Source organism: Protopterus annectens, chromosome 10.part0, assembly GCF_019279795.1.
Source record: "Protopterus annectens isolate FY-2018-M chromosome 10.part0, PAN1.0, whole genome shotgun sequence".
NCBI lineage: Eukaryota > Metazoa > Chordata > Ceratodontiformes > Protopteridae > Protopterus > Protopterus annectens.
In genome coordinates this window covers 1,280,724,170-1,280,740,006 of record NC_056744.1, presented here as the reverse complement: position 1 = coordinate 1,280,740,006, position 15,837 = coordinate 1,280,724,170, and positions in this window count along the sequence as shown.

Genomic DNA, 15,837 nt, shown 5'->3' with positions numbered 1-15,837 from the left:
ACTTGTGAATTTAAATGAAACTGCCTGATTAATAAGCATAATTTACATTAACAACCTGAATCCATAAGCTATCTGCTCTATATGTGCTACATTATATATGTCACTTGCATATGACAGTCTCTAGAGCACACGAAAAAAATATATATTATTTTTCCAACATGCTATATTTGCAGCAACCATACATTCTAAACGAACTCAATTGGCAACTGACAAGTTATTTATTTGAAACATCAGTCTAAATATTAATTGTGCCCTTGAAACATTGTTGCCGTTTTGACAAAACAAAACCTGAATTGAAAAAGGAATGATTTGAAGAAGTGAAGTATTGTACAGATTTCAAAGGCAGCTATTGACACTACAATATAAGTAGAAATGTATACATGCAAGGACAAATTGAAATGCTTTATACTTTTAGTTAAAATAGCTTATTGCTAAATTTTTGCTTTATCAGAAAATTTAAAGAGCTATGACATTATTTCTAATTTGTCTTCATAATGTTTACTAAAGTGATGTTAGTCACTGACTTGTTTAATGGATTGCGAGTTATGTACAAGACGGACTACTGAATGTTATTTCTGTTTACCTATGTTTGCTGAATTTCTTTTATTAGTACTGATTTAAAACAAACCGCGGCGGTGCAGCGGTAGCATTGTCACCTCACAGCAAGAGATTTTCCCGTTCGATGCTCAGGTGGAGCGCCTTCTGTGTGGAGTCTGCATGTCCTCCCCACAGTCGAGTGGCTGGTGTCCAAAAGACATGCGTGAATTGGCGTGCCTTCTTTGAAGGTTGGGTGTCGAGCTGGCACCTTGGCACCATAAAAATCTACTGCCAATCATTAGTGGACCGAAGTCCCACTGTGGCAACCCCTAACCAGGAAAAGCCAAAAGACGAAGAAGAAGAAGAAGAAGAAGAAGAAGAAGAAGAAGAAGAAGAAGAACTGATTTAAAACAAGGGAAAGAAAGGGAAGGAAAATCTCTGTTTTTGGTCAAGGGAAGAGAGACTTAAACGTATTCTAACTGCCCCAAGAACTCTCTAAGATGCCCTAAATACTGAATAAAAAACCAAAGCTTGAGCCAAGACTAACCAAATATCCACTTGAATTCGTCACATCAAACAGTAAGCGCTTTAGTCACCCTGGACTTCCTCAGACTGTATAATGTGCTTAAAAACACAAACTCAATGTATACATTTAAAATTAACCATGTGACCTTATAAGTCACATGATTTCACCTTTTCCTTTTTAAAAAAGTAGTAAACTCTTTTTTATCATTTAATCCTGGTGGATGGCAAGAATTTAATTCGAAAGAATATCTATGGCAGGTACAACTCAATTCTGATTCTGCATCAAATTTCACTTCATAATTAATCACTTCATCCAGTGCGCAAAAGTTAAAATCCACTTTACAATTCCCTTCTTTGTAGTGTTTACCCATAGCATTTTTTTCATCTTGTATATTAACAACATATTTATGCTCATATACTCTTTTATATAATTCCCTTGTAATACATCCTACATAATATGCCTCACATGATAAACAAATTATCAAATACACAATACATTTTGATTTACATGTATATTTCCCTTTTAAATGTACCATATATGTTCCTATTTTCACTTCCTTGACACCAGTCAACAAATAATCACACATATTACAATTCATACATTTTATCATACCTGGATTATTACAAGCTGTCTGCTTTCTATATAATTACTCTGAAATATATTCTTAAAACTCTTGCCTCTTTTTTGCACAAATACTGGCCCTTCTCCTATATTTTTGTCTATTTCAGTATTACATTTTAGGAACTTCCAATTATCTTTTATGATTTTTTATAGGTTCATAAGTTCATAGGTAGATACCAGGCTATCAGCCCTAGGGCATTTATAAGCCTAGCCAGAGTGTATTTGGCTTCGGCCTCCCTATTAGATTAGCCTACTGTGCCTCTAAAGTAGGTCACAGAAGGTACCTTTTTTTACTGTGCCTCTGTCTAGCAGGGGCACAGGAGAGATCCCAGGGGTGAATTTGCGATTAACCATCCACGCGTCCAAATTTCGCTTGAAGAGGATCAGCGAGGGGTTATGTCTAACATGAATTGGGATTCTATTCCAGAGTCTACTCCAGCATGTCCTATTTATTTTTGTGCTGAGGTTTAGGTCCCTGGAGCGTATAGTTAATAGTTCCAGAATCTACACTGTTAGTAACTTCCATAGCTACTCTGAAATCCTTCCTTCTCTTATTTGTACTCATCTCATTGATAGCTGTTTTCCTTTTTTCACACACTTCTTTAGCAATTATTTCTACTTCTTCCTCAGGGTATCCCCTTTCTATAAAGTTCTTACAAAGACTATTACATTCCCTTTGAGATTTTTCTTCTTCATCAGTTAAACAATGTATTCTTTCCAACTGACCCCTTACTATATTCATTTTAGTACTTTTGGGGTGCATGCTATCATAATGTAAAAAGTAATTATTCTGCACATTTTTCTTATAGATAGTAGTGCATAATTTATCATCTACTTTATATACATTTAAATCCAAAAAATTGATATTCTCCACATTTGTCCCAAAGGTGAATTTTAAATAGCCACATATTCCATTTAGATAAGTAAAAAACTCCTCTAACAATATATGCTCACCTCTCCAAATCAGAAAGCCATCGTCAATAAAGTGTTTGTAAAACACAATATTGTCTTTAAACATACTTACAAAGATATGACACTGCTCCCAGCCATCCATGAAGATGTTAGCATAACTAGGTGCCATTGAGGCACCCATAGCTACTCCATTGGTTTGTTTGTATATTTTATGATTGAATTCAAAAAAATTGTAATTTAAGATAATATCTAGGATTTCCATTAATAGCCCTACTGTATTTACCAAAAAGTTTTTAGAATTTAGTAACTGTAATCTAACAGTCTCCATTCCTTCATCATTCGGAATAACTGTATATAATGAATTTACATCTAAAGTTACTAACACATCTTCATTTCTCACTCTGATTTCACTTAACATATTTTTAAATTAAAAAAAAATCTTTTATAAAAGATGAACTGCATCTCACTACTTGCTGCAGATGTATATCTACATATATAGCCATTGCTTCTGTCTTAGCTCCACTGCTCTCTACTATTGGGTGCATAGGAGGCTTACTCAAGTCTTTATGTATTTTGGGCTGCCCAAAATATGACTCATACTAGGTGTTTGAATATACAGATATTTTCTTATTTTTTCTGTTATGCGCCCCGTTAAAAAACATTATTCAATTTGTCCATCTATAAAAGAGAAACTTTTTTTCACTTTAGTAAACACTGCAACTTTATAAAATTGTGTATCGGATAACATCACTTCCATTTGATTTATATACTCATTTCTATCTAACACCACCAAGGCATTTCCTTTATCTGCTTTAGTGACTAAAACATTTTCATTATTTAAAAAACTATTAAGTAATTGCCTCTGTTTATAATTTAAATTGTAATATTTAAAAACAGGCTTATTCTCTAACATTTCTATTATTTGCTGCTCACACACCATTTGAAACATTTCTAATTCCTTTACTAATGGTGGATTATACACACTCGGCTTTCTGAACATATTATGCTTCTTTACACTATTAAGAAACATCTCTTTCAAATTTATTTTTCTAACATAATCCCTTAATTCATTTATAGTGTCACATTTTTAGCTAGTTTGGAAGGAACAAAATTCTAGCCTTTTTGTAATACTTTACATAATTCATCTGTTAAAAATACATTAGATAAATTAACTATAATAAAGCCTGATTCAACAGTACCTTGTCTTTTTCCAATTGTTCTGATAATATGCGTTCTTTCTGGGGGCAGATGTAACTTCCGCCCAAGTTCTGCTCTGCTTGCCCTGTTACTGATAAACTCTCACCAGCTGATTGGTCTCCATTAGAAAATCCTTCTCACTGGTGTCTAATAACACCAATTCTTCTGGACCTTTACTAGTTGTCACTATAACAGTACTTACACTAGCGGTAGAATTTTTCTGCGCCAATCTTTTGGATTTATGCACAGTATTATCCTCTATTTCAGCTGCTTCTTTGTTGTTGTACGACTGTCTCTGTGGCATCTGCAGTTTACGCTGCTAACGTTGTTCTGTTCTCTCTGCTGTCGGCTGATTGGACTCTTCACCCTGCTCATAATCTGCTTTATCTCGCAGAAACATTTTGACTTTCTTTTTACGCAATATTTTATTCTCTTTATTCAGCCTTGTCTGAATAAAGAGAATTTGGCATCAAAGTTCTCAGCTGTTACATTATCTTTTAAAAAGAAAAAAAAATGACTGAATCTTGTTTTTCAACTCATTCATTTTTGGCATATTAGTCTCTGACAGCATTTGAACATATAGTAACCCTGTTTTTTTTTGATTCAAGGCTACCCACTGTTTTAAAAAGTCAGCTGAAAAGTTATTACCAATTGGCATAACCAATATTCTCAAGCCTTTTGGTACTCTTTGTGTTTTGAGACACATCTCAAAATACATATTGTCCCATTGCAGTCTTTTGAGCTTGATTAAATCACTCTCTAGCTGTTTAAACTTTTCAGAGTAATTAACATTGTTAGACATAATTTGTCCTTGTAAATCATCCATATCTCCAAATGGATCAACTGGAGGTGCTAACCAACCATTTAACTTTTCATCAAATGTTCCTGGTGCCACTTCTTTATTATGGAAATTGGAAACATGTTGTACCACTTGTTTATTCACTCTGCCTTCTTGGTTCGCTATAACAGAAGCATTTGGAGTATCAATTAAGATATCTCCTGGTGTTATAGTCATAAAGCTTGTCATATCTTGGCTCCAAATAAAACCAAATAACCGACCAAACAAAATTCAAAACTTCGGAAAACATTAAAACTGAATAAAAAAACCAAAGCTTGAGCCAAGACTAACCAAATATTCACTTGAATTCATCTCATCAAACAGTAAGTGCTTTCATCACCCTGGACTTCCTCAGACTGTATAATGTGCTTAAAAACACAAACTCAGTTTATACATTCAAAATTAACCATGTGACCTAATAAGTCACATGATTTAACATTTTCCTTTTTAAAAAAGCAGTAAATTCTTTTTTATCATTTAACCCTGGTGGATGACAGGAATTTAATTTTATTTGCCATAGATATTCTTTCCAACTCAATTCTGATTCTGCGTCAGATTTCATTTCATAATTAGTCACTTCATCCAGTACACAAATTTTAAATCCACTTTACAATTCCCTTCTTTGTAGTGTTTACCCATAGCATTTTTAAAAAATATCCTAAAAGATAATTGGAAGTTCCTAAAATGTAATACTGAAATAGACAAAATATAGGAGAAGGGCCAGTATTTGTGCAAAAAAGATGCAAGAGTTTTAAGAATATATTTCAGAGTAAGTTAAATAGCAAGCAGACAGCTTGTAATAATTCAGGTATAATAAAATATATGAATTGTAATATGTGTAATTATTTGTTGACTGGTGTCAAGGAAGTGAAAATAGGAACATATATGGTACATTTAAAAGGGAAATATACACATAAATCAAAATGTATTGTGTATTTAATAATTTGTATGTCATGTGATGCATATTATGTAGGACATACTACAAGGGAATTATATAAAAGAGTATATCAGCATACATATGCTGTTAATATACAAGGTGAAAAAATGCTATTTATTTTATTTATTTCCAGTTTGATTACCGGGGAAGTCCTGGGTCAGAGTGACCCATTTTCAGTGCAGGCCCGGGGAGAAAAGCTCCAAGATACACAATACAGATAAGGTACAGAAATACACGGATGTCAGTCTTACATAATATGGAAATACTTACAAGTAAGTACCTTGAAAGTATGCATAATAAGCAGAAAAGCATTGAATGTGGACTTATTGTTTATACATTTTCTTTAGTGTGCACACTCAGATATTAGGTGAGAAGATGTTTTATATACATAATTTTAAGTAAAATGAGGATACACTATACATGCACAATTTCAGAAAAGAAATTAGTAATGGAAAGCTATATGCAATATTTACAATGTATGGGGATACAATGCTCTGGGTAAACACTACAAAGAAGGGAATTGTAAAGTGGATTTTAAATTTTGTGTACTGGATGAAGTGACTAATCATGAAGTGAAATTTGATGCAGAATCAGAATTGAGTTCGAAAGAATATCTATGGCAGGTAAAATTAAATTCCTGCCATCCACCAGTGTTAAATGATAAAAAAGAGTTTATTGCTTTTTTTTTAAAAAGGAAAAGGTGAAATCATGTGACTTATTAGGTCACATGATTAATTTTAAACGTATAAATTGAGTTTGTGTTTTTCAGCACATTATACAGTCTGAGGAAGTCCAGGGTGATGAAAGCGCTTACTGTTTGATGTGATGAATTAAAGTGGATATTTGGTTAGTCTTGGTCAAGCTTTGTTTTTTTATTCAGTTTTATTGTTTTCCAAAGTTTTGAATTTTGTATGCTCTAAATACTATTTGAGTAATACTTACCTAAGGTAAGTCTTGATTACCATACAGGTATCTTCACATTCATTCGAGACCTGATGTGATTACCCATTCTGGAAGCAGGAGGTGCCCTATGCAGGATGGGAATTGTTAGGGTGATCATAGTTCATTCTTAGACTCTGCTTTGTAAATCTATATATATGTAAAAACACTGCACACTAGAATGTAGGGCACCTCTACTGAGAGTCAGGATACCACTGATAAGCCATTTCTTTTCATAAGTGTAAGATGAAGTTGGTGAGCTGAAGAGTGGGAAAATAAAGGAAGACAGTACACCTACAGTAAATTCATATTTCATTGGTAATCACTCCTTGTCTCCTGTAGAGTCCTTTTAGTCAAATTATTTTAGTAATAATCTATTTGTTGTTGGCTTATTTAGTGTATGCTCCTCTGTTGTATTTAATTTATCCAAAATGGCATATCTGACATGTTTGGGATCTCTTAAGTGTAACTAAATATTGGATATTTTCTAAGTTAACACAATAATTGTTTGCACTACTAACATTCCATCCTGATATATAAAATACTATACAACAATAATAGAATAATATAGAATTTCATATCTCTTTTAAGAAAAATCCTCCACATAATAATTTAACATATGGAGCTCAGTTGATATGGTTGGTTATAGGTATGAGTGATAATCCAATAGATGTATCTTTATCTATTGGATTAAGAATGACTTTCTGTCAAAGGAAAAAACTTCAAAGACCAATACATGTAAGGTTCAGTTAAGGCACTTTTAATTTACTTGCTGCAAGGAGACAAAAATATGCAAATGCAAGGATTTGTCTAACTATTAACAGGAAGTATGTTCATTCTTATACTGTTTGACAAGACATGGCCTTCTAAGCTGACGTAATCAAACACAACTTTTAGCATTGTTCTACAGCAGATGTTGCTCAGATTTTCTGCTGACATGACTAGATTTGTGAGAAACTTTTGAGAAAAACAACCTGGCCTTGGTGACCATTAATCCGTTTACAAGCTTCTATTGTACAGTGTTACTTTTCAAGGTACTCTAATTCAGATACAAGCAAATTCTGATTGCAGTTCATATTTTCAAGCAGGCTTTGTCCTAATTATCTGTAACTTCTACAGCTGTGTATTTTCTCACAGCACAGTGGAACTTCTTGTCTAAGTTTCATTCAAGTAGTATTGTTCTATTCATTATTTTCCTAATGCAAGCAGAAATCACCTGCTTCTCAGTAAATTTCCAAGGCACAAGCAAGATTTTAGCTAACAATACAAGGTCAGAAAGCAACTGCAATTTGTACAGATTTATGCAGTATGAAATAGAATAACTGTGTTAACCCTTTTCAAGCTCTAAATGCACTAAGTATATTACTAATACACACAACAATACATATTTTTATAACATTTCCCCCCTATTAATACTTTTATTCTACTTTCAAAATAAGCATAAACAGTTTGTTTTCTTCTCCTAACCTCTTCCACTCAGGATTTGCTGTTAAGAGAGTCATTCAGTTTAAACTAATGAAAGCATTTTCAGTCTTTTAACAGTTCTTCAAACTCAGTACTTTGATATAAGGTTTCAGAAACTGACATGTCTATAAAGTCTTTAATCAGTCTTTTCATGCAGGGAATACCACAACAAACATATACTCCCAGTAGGAGCATACCTACACAAATGGCAATCAGGATGTTCATTAGGATGGTACCCCACCCCCCAAACCATTTCTGGAAAAAGTCCGTCAGTGGGTTTGGGCCTGGTTTGGTCATGGCCGACACTTGCTGAATTACCTCAAGATGATTGTCTATCTCATGTTTATGGTCAGAAATATACGAACAGCATTCTTCTTGGATTAAAGTGTAAGTACCACCTCTCGCCACTAGGGTGAAGTCGAGAGCCATGCGGTTTTGGAGCACTACAGTTCTCATAGCATTCAGTTCATCAGTCACCAATTCGAGAGCAGAAAAAGTTGTGTTGCTCATTACTTCGAGAAGTTTTGACAGTTTTCTCAGCTCCCAGATCGATTTCACTGCTCCATATGCTGATAATATGCCTGCCCACGATATAACGCTATCACTCAAGTCCATGTGTGCCAGTCCTTTGCCTAGAGAGTGATGGTCTTTCCAATGTGCATCGATTTGTCCCACTGGATTTATAGGTTTCTTGATGACTTCTCGGACATTTTGAATTTTCCCACGAGGCAAAACTGCAGTGTGTCGTATGGCCGGAACCAGGTAACCCAAAAAACAACTGCCGGACCAATTCTCAGGTAACCATTTGTATGCCTTTCTGCCACACACAAAATAACAGTCCTCTACTTTAGTAGTAACCTTGCTATGATTATACACTCACCCTGCATGAAACATTTTTCTATCAATTGTAGACAGCTGTTTATAAAGAACAGAATTATGTTTTACTTCATCAAGTGTTTTGTGCATCAATCCAAGAAATGAATCATAGTTTGTATTACAATAAAGATCTACATTGTTACCTTTAGTGTAACATCTATAAGGAACAGTCACATTGCAATTGCTCCAACCCACCTGAACAGTATCATTTTTATAAAAACACACAGTTCCTTTTTGTGGAACAGACAAGTGCAATGCTATTCTATCTTGTGCTGTAATGATTGAAGTATCATAAATCAAGTTCTCTCAGGTCTCATTGACCCCTAGGGGGACCGTAGTCATTAATAACCCCCTGTATGCTGTCGACAAAGCTGTACAAATCCAGCAATTCGAAACATTGAAAGTCTAAGCATACACATATTTAATTGCCTGGTAAGTGTTAAAGTTTGGATGCCAGTTTATGACTAACGCTTCACGTTTATTCAGTTCAGTCTGTGTGGCTGGGAAAATAAAAGGCCACAACAAAAAGATTATTGTCACTAGTACAGTTAACAGGATGATTATGCAATACTTCTGAGGAAAGGGTTGTTCTGCATTCCTGTTTCTTCTGGACTCTATAATTTTTGCTCTTGGCATGTAACAAGATTTTTGTCCAGTTTAAAGTTTTTAACTAATTTACAGTGCGTCAGGTGGATCCAGGAGGCACGCTCTGTAATTTTGACTGCAGTGGGTGTTGACAAAAGCACTTGATATGGACCTTCCCACTTTGGAGATGCCCAATTCTTCTTCTTAACTATCTTCAGCCAGACCCACGCTCAAGGGGGCACTGCCACTTCTGATGGTCTGGTTCGTTCTTTATCTGAAACAGAATTTAACTGCAACAAATGTTTAGAATTTAAAAGGTTTCCCATATACTCAGCTAATGTACTGTCAGCTTCCTGGTCTGCGGGCATGAGAGATTTCCACTGAGGTATATAATAAGCCCTTCCAAAGAGTTTTTTGAAAGGAGTCAATCCTTTTGCATTTGGAACAGTTCTCATGCTCAACAGTGCCAGGGGCAGACAGTACACCCAATTTCTCTGTGTTTCCATTATTAATTTTCTTAGCTTACTTTTTAAAATCCCATTATGCCTCTCTACTAGCCCTGCAGATTGTGGGTGATACGCACAATGATTTTTTTAAAGAAATGCCAAAATGTCTACTTAACTGCTGTATGGTCTGGTTCACGAAGTTGGTGCCATTGCCACTGTATATCCTTTCTGGAATGCCAAATCTAGGGATGATTTCTTTAATAAGAACTTTGGCCACAGTCATAGCATCTGGATTTTTAGTCAGAAAGGCTTCCACCCATCTGAAAAACATATCTACAATGACAAGACAATACTTCTTATTTTCACATTTATTCAACTCTATGAAATCCATTTCAGATAATATGAAACGGATACGGTGGTGTAGGGAAACTCACTTGCTTGGGCTTTAATGCCCCTTGTGCATGATGTTTATTACAAACGTGGCATAACGAACAACATTTTTTAGAGTAGTTTGTAAATCTGTACGTCGTGAACACTTGGTTCACCAGCTGTACCATTCCCCCCTGTTGAGACATGGCACTGCCCATGGCTCAACAAAGCTGCATATCTAAACAAATTAGATGGCAATATCGGTTTTCTTTCTTTAGAGATGTACAGCCCCTTTTCAAGAATTGCTCCTCGTTTTATCCATCTTTGTTTTTCAGCTTGCGTAGTAAGTGTCTGCATTGTCTTTAACATTTCTAAGTCTAAAATCTCAGAGGGTTGTAATTCCTCATTCAAAAGAAATGCTTCTGAAGCTGCCTGCTTTGCAGCTGTATCAGCCCTCGCATTACCTTTTGAAATCCTATCCTGTTGTTTGGTATGAGCTGTGCATTTACAAATAGCTACTTTCTGAGGTAACTGAATAGATTCTAAAAGATCTAAAATAAACTGTGCATGATTAATTGATTTGCCAGTAGATGTTATCATTCCTCGATTTTTCCACTGTTGCACAAAAACATGTACAGTAGAAAAAGCGTACTGGCTGTCAGTAAAAATGTTCACACATTTACCCTTTGCTAAGGTACATGCCCATGTCAAGGCAATCAATTCTGCTGCCTGTGCAGATAAATTATGTGGTAAAGATTTCGCTTCTACAATGTCAGTATCAGAAACTACTGCATATCCCACTAGGTTCTGTCCTGCATGACCCCTTTTGCATGAGCCATCCACATAGTATGTCACCTCGGCATCATCCAAGGGGACATCCGTAAGATCTTTTCTAGGCAGTGTCTTTTGCTCAATTACCTGCAGGCAGCTGTGTGGTGTGCCATCTGCAGTGGTTGGGAGCAAGGTAGAAGGGTTCAAAGTCATACATCGTTCAATTGTCATATGAGGTTGTCTCAACAGTATAGTCATACAGGAAAGATGCCTAGCAGAGGAAAGATATGCTACCTTCTCTTGGAGTAAAATAATTGCGACTGCGTGAGGCACTCTCAATGTGAGAGGTTGTAACAACACTACTGAGGCCGAAGCCTGTACTGCCATTGCAGCTGCAACTACTGCTTGTACACAGTGAGGTAAAGACTGTGCCACGGGGTCCAGTTGTGATGAAAAATAAGCAATAGGGCATTGCTTGTCCCCATGCTGCTGTGTTAACACTGATGTCATATAACCTTGCTTACAATCTACAGTTTGTAAAAAATGTTTATGATAGTTTGATAATCCCAAAACTAACGAGGATGCTATTAACTGTTTCAGTTTGCAGAAAGCAGATTCTGCTTCTGGTGTCCATTGTAACAAATCCTGTGCTGCCATAGGCTTTTTATAAATCAGGTTAGTCAGCGGTGCAGATTCCAAGGCATAGTTTGGAATCCAACTCCGACAAAAATTAGTCGTACCCAAGAAGGACATCATTTCCTTCTTGGTGGTGGGTTTTGGTGCTTGCAAAATCGCTACTTTTCTGTCCTCATCTAATGTCCTACCCTCCTTGGATATTACATATCCTAGGTATTTAACTTGTTTTTTCCAAAGCTGCAGTTTATTTTTGTTTACTTTATATCCTTCAGTGGCTAAAAATTGTAATAGCGCTATGGTATCTTCTTTACAATCTTGCTGGGTGGGGGCCGCCAGCAGGATATCATCAACATAAAGCAAAATTTGATTGCCTCTTGGTGGGGTAAATCCCGCCAAGTTACTCACCATTTCTTGTGAGAATATCGTTGGACTTTCACAATACCCCTGTGGTAGTTGCGTATATGTATACCTTTTCCCCTGAAATGTGAATGCAAACCAATGCTGACTGTCAGGGTGTATCGGTATCGAAAAGAATGCATTGCTGATATCTACCACAGAAAAATATTTCTGTTGAGGTTTTAAATCATTCAACAGGGTGTGTGGGTCTGGCACCGTAGGTGCCCTTGGTATTACTGTGTCATTTACAGCTTGTAAATCTTGGACCATATGCCACTCTCCATTTGCTTTCTTAACAGGAAATAAGGGTGTGTTACATGGTGAATCAGGAGATTCCACCAGCACCCCTTCCCTAAGTAAAGCTGATATAATAGGTTTGATTCCTACTTCTGCATCTTTTCTTAAGGGATACTGTCTTTTTTGTGGTCTAAATGCTGACTTTGGTGTAATAGTAACTGGTCCTGCTGTACGAATAAGTCCTACATCTGATTTTCCTGTTGACCAGAGAGTTTCTGGGATATTCTGTAAGGCATTCTCTTCCTCCTTTAATAGGAGTGCTAATCAGCTGTTCTTGCTAGACTGCAAGTGTACAGCTGGGCGGGTCTGAGTTATCCAATTCAACTTCTGCATTTGTATTCCCTGTTCTGACAGTTCTAACTCTGTCTGTTTCTCCCATCTCATGACTTTTTCTCCCAAGTCTACCCATTTCACATTTTTGTCTTTAGTTAAGCTAACATGCGGTAATCGATTAGATTTGTAAAGTGCAAAAAACTCCTGGGGTAATGAACAGCTGACTACACTGTTCCCTTCTGTGTCCCAGTACAGATTACATAATATCAATCTGTTTGCATGATTTCTAAACAATTCTTGCTCATATTCCTTATCAGGTCCTGGTGTGTTACAATAATACAGAATACAATGCAACAAATGTTGTCTATCAATATCAAGGGAGGGAAACTTGCTGATGGCTACGTTCATCAACTCTTCAGTCACCACCCCTGGACCAGTTGTAACCAAGTTCTGGCTGTACCAATAAAACATTTCATCCTCTGATTGCATTGCAAAAGTATCAATTTGTCGCTGTGCTTCCATACCCTGCATAGTCGGAACTACTGCTATACCAAATAGCTGCATAAGGTCTCTGCCCAAGAGGTTGACTGGGCATTTTGCAGAAACAACAATTCTGCTTCTCTGGGTCAATCCTGAAACAGGATCAGTTATCACAATATTATGGGAGAGGGTCTCCCGATACAGCTGTCCATTAGCTGCTTTCACTAATATGTAATCAGGTGACTCTGAATTCTCTGGCAGTTTGGAGGGATGTATCAGGGTCTGTGATGCCTCTGAGTCACACAAGAATCTGACTTCCCTCCCTTCTACCATGAGTGTAACTTCTGGTTTCGTGTCTGCTAAATAGAGCTCTAAGCTCAATAGAGCCAAATCCAATATTTCATTTTCTTCACTATCCTTGATTTCCTGCACTTCCTCTATTTCTTCTGTCACATCCTGTACTCCCTCTATTACATACTCATTTGTCCCTTCACTGCTATCCCCTTCTAGTGATTCCTGACTATCATATAGTCAGTCCTCAACCTCCTTATCTTCCGTGGTTGCCTTCTTGTTTTTCTTGCAATCCCTTGCCAAGTGTCCCTTTTTACCGCATTTAAAACATTCACACCTTTTCTTTCGCCCTTCAAAGTCCTCTGATCGTTGATCAGATTGTTTGTTTTCCTGGGCATTTCTCTTGCCTTTTTTTCTGGACTGTACTACATAAACTTCTGCTCCATCTTCTATGGAAAATACTTGGGCTTTCTTTTTCTTTTTGCTATTAAAATGTCTTTTGGCATGCCTAGCATATTCAAGCAATGACTGTAACCTGCTTGTACGATGATCTACCATGTGTTTTGTAATAAAACTGCTTATGGGTGCGATACTGCCTTTCAAAAATGCATTCTTTATCTGCTGCTCATATAGGGAATCGTGTGTCGGATCTTCAGGAACCTGCATTCCACAGTGGTTATTAAAGCATTCTAACAGTCTGGCATAATATCTGTCAACAGTTTCGCCTTCTTGTTGGATGCATTGATTAATGCAAGGCCAGTCTGCCCTAGGCTTCCATTTCTCAGAGATTTGGTCTGTAAGACCTTTCACTCTGTTGTCTAATTCTGCACTGCTATGTGGGAGGGGCTTGAATGCATCGTTAAGGGGATTCCAGTCGCCACTAATCATGTGCCAATCTGGCCCCACAATTTGTCTGACTACTTTTTCTACCTCTTCTCCGTTTAAATTATAACTCAGCCTCATTCCTTGCAAATCTTCTAAGAACTTTCTAAAATTAACTTTTGGATGGGGAATTCCCTCAGTGGCTTTCCGTATGTCTTCCGGAGTCCAGGGTCTATATACTAGAATAGTTGGGTCCTGTCCTTCTTGTCCTGCCTGAGGATTAGGCACTTCTGTAAGTGGACATATTTCTTCCTCACTCATAGATTGTGAATTTCTACCCATTTGATATAACTCAATGTCCCCTTCTGAGTTTCCTGCCCGTGTTCGAGACCTAGTCTCAACGGGATCTCTAATAAATGGTTTTGCTTTTGTAGTGTCTCTACTCTCAGTGACAGTAGAATATCATGGGGGTGGCCTTACTTGTTCACTTGCCTCATATTCTGGTAAGGGAGGCAGAGGGGCTGATGCTATTACTAAGTTATTGTCCTCCTTGTCAAAAAACATTGCTTTTGAATTATTATTCTTTTGTTCCCTTCGGTTTACTTCCTCAATCCACCTGTGTGCCTGAGGAATTCCTAATTGACGTTGCTTTTTACTCGACATTTGGAATCGGTCTTAAGCTGTTTGACAAGTTTGACAAGCAAGGATTTTTCTAGTTTGCCATCAAATTCATACTTATTAACCCATTTTGAGTAGTATTTAATATTATCAGCACGCTGTGACTGCATGTATTTCACGTCTTCGGTTAACGGCGGATTTTGGGACCTTTTTGTACAATTATTACCCATTTTATTATACCCTTTTAATCATTACGTAACACCTTATTTTTAACGTGGTACCACAGATGTTTTTATAGTCTCTTCAGAATGACTGCCTATCTGCTCGGTTTCCCTGATCTATGACAAGACAGTAATTTTTCTGTCCCTGACTTATAAACAAAGTCTCTAACAGAACAAATACAAATCTAGTCCCTGATCTAAAACAGAAAAAAAGAAGGTGGATTCACCTTACCTGAGCCTTTGTGATTGATCACCTGGTTCGATGTAAACCCGTCCTTCAGTCGCAGATCAGAGAGTGGCTGGCCTCTTTTGTACAACAATTCAGTCGGAGGGCTTTTCAAATAAGAAGAACCGATGTTGTTTCTTCCCCATAAGGTTTCAAGCCACCTGGCCTGTCTGATCCGAGGCGAAGTGAGGGTTTCAGGTCCAAAGGACCAATCTCTCAAAGGAAAAAACTTCAAAGACCAATACACGTAAGGTTCAGTTAAGGCACTTTTAATTTACTTGCCGCAAGGAGACAAAAACATGCAAATACAAGGATTTGTCTAACTATTAACAGGAAGTATGTTCATTCTTATACTGTTTGACAAGACATGGCCTTCTAAGCTGATGTAATCAAACACAACTTTTAGCATTGTTCTACAGCAGATGTTGCTCAGATTTTCTGCTGACATGACTAGATTTGTGAGAAACTTTTGAGAAAAACAACCTGGACTTGGTGACCATTAATCTGTTTACAAGCTTCTATTGTACAGTGTTACTTTTCAAGGTACTCTTCTAATTCA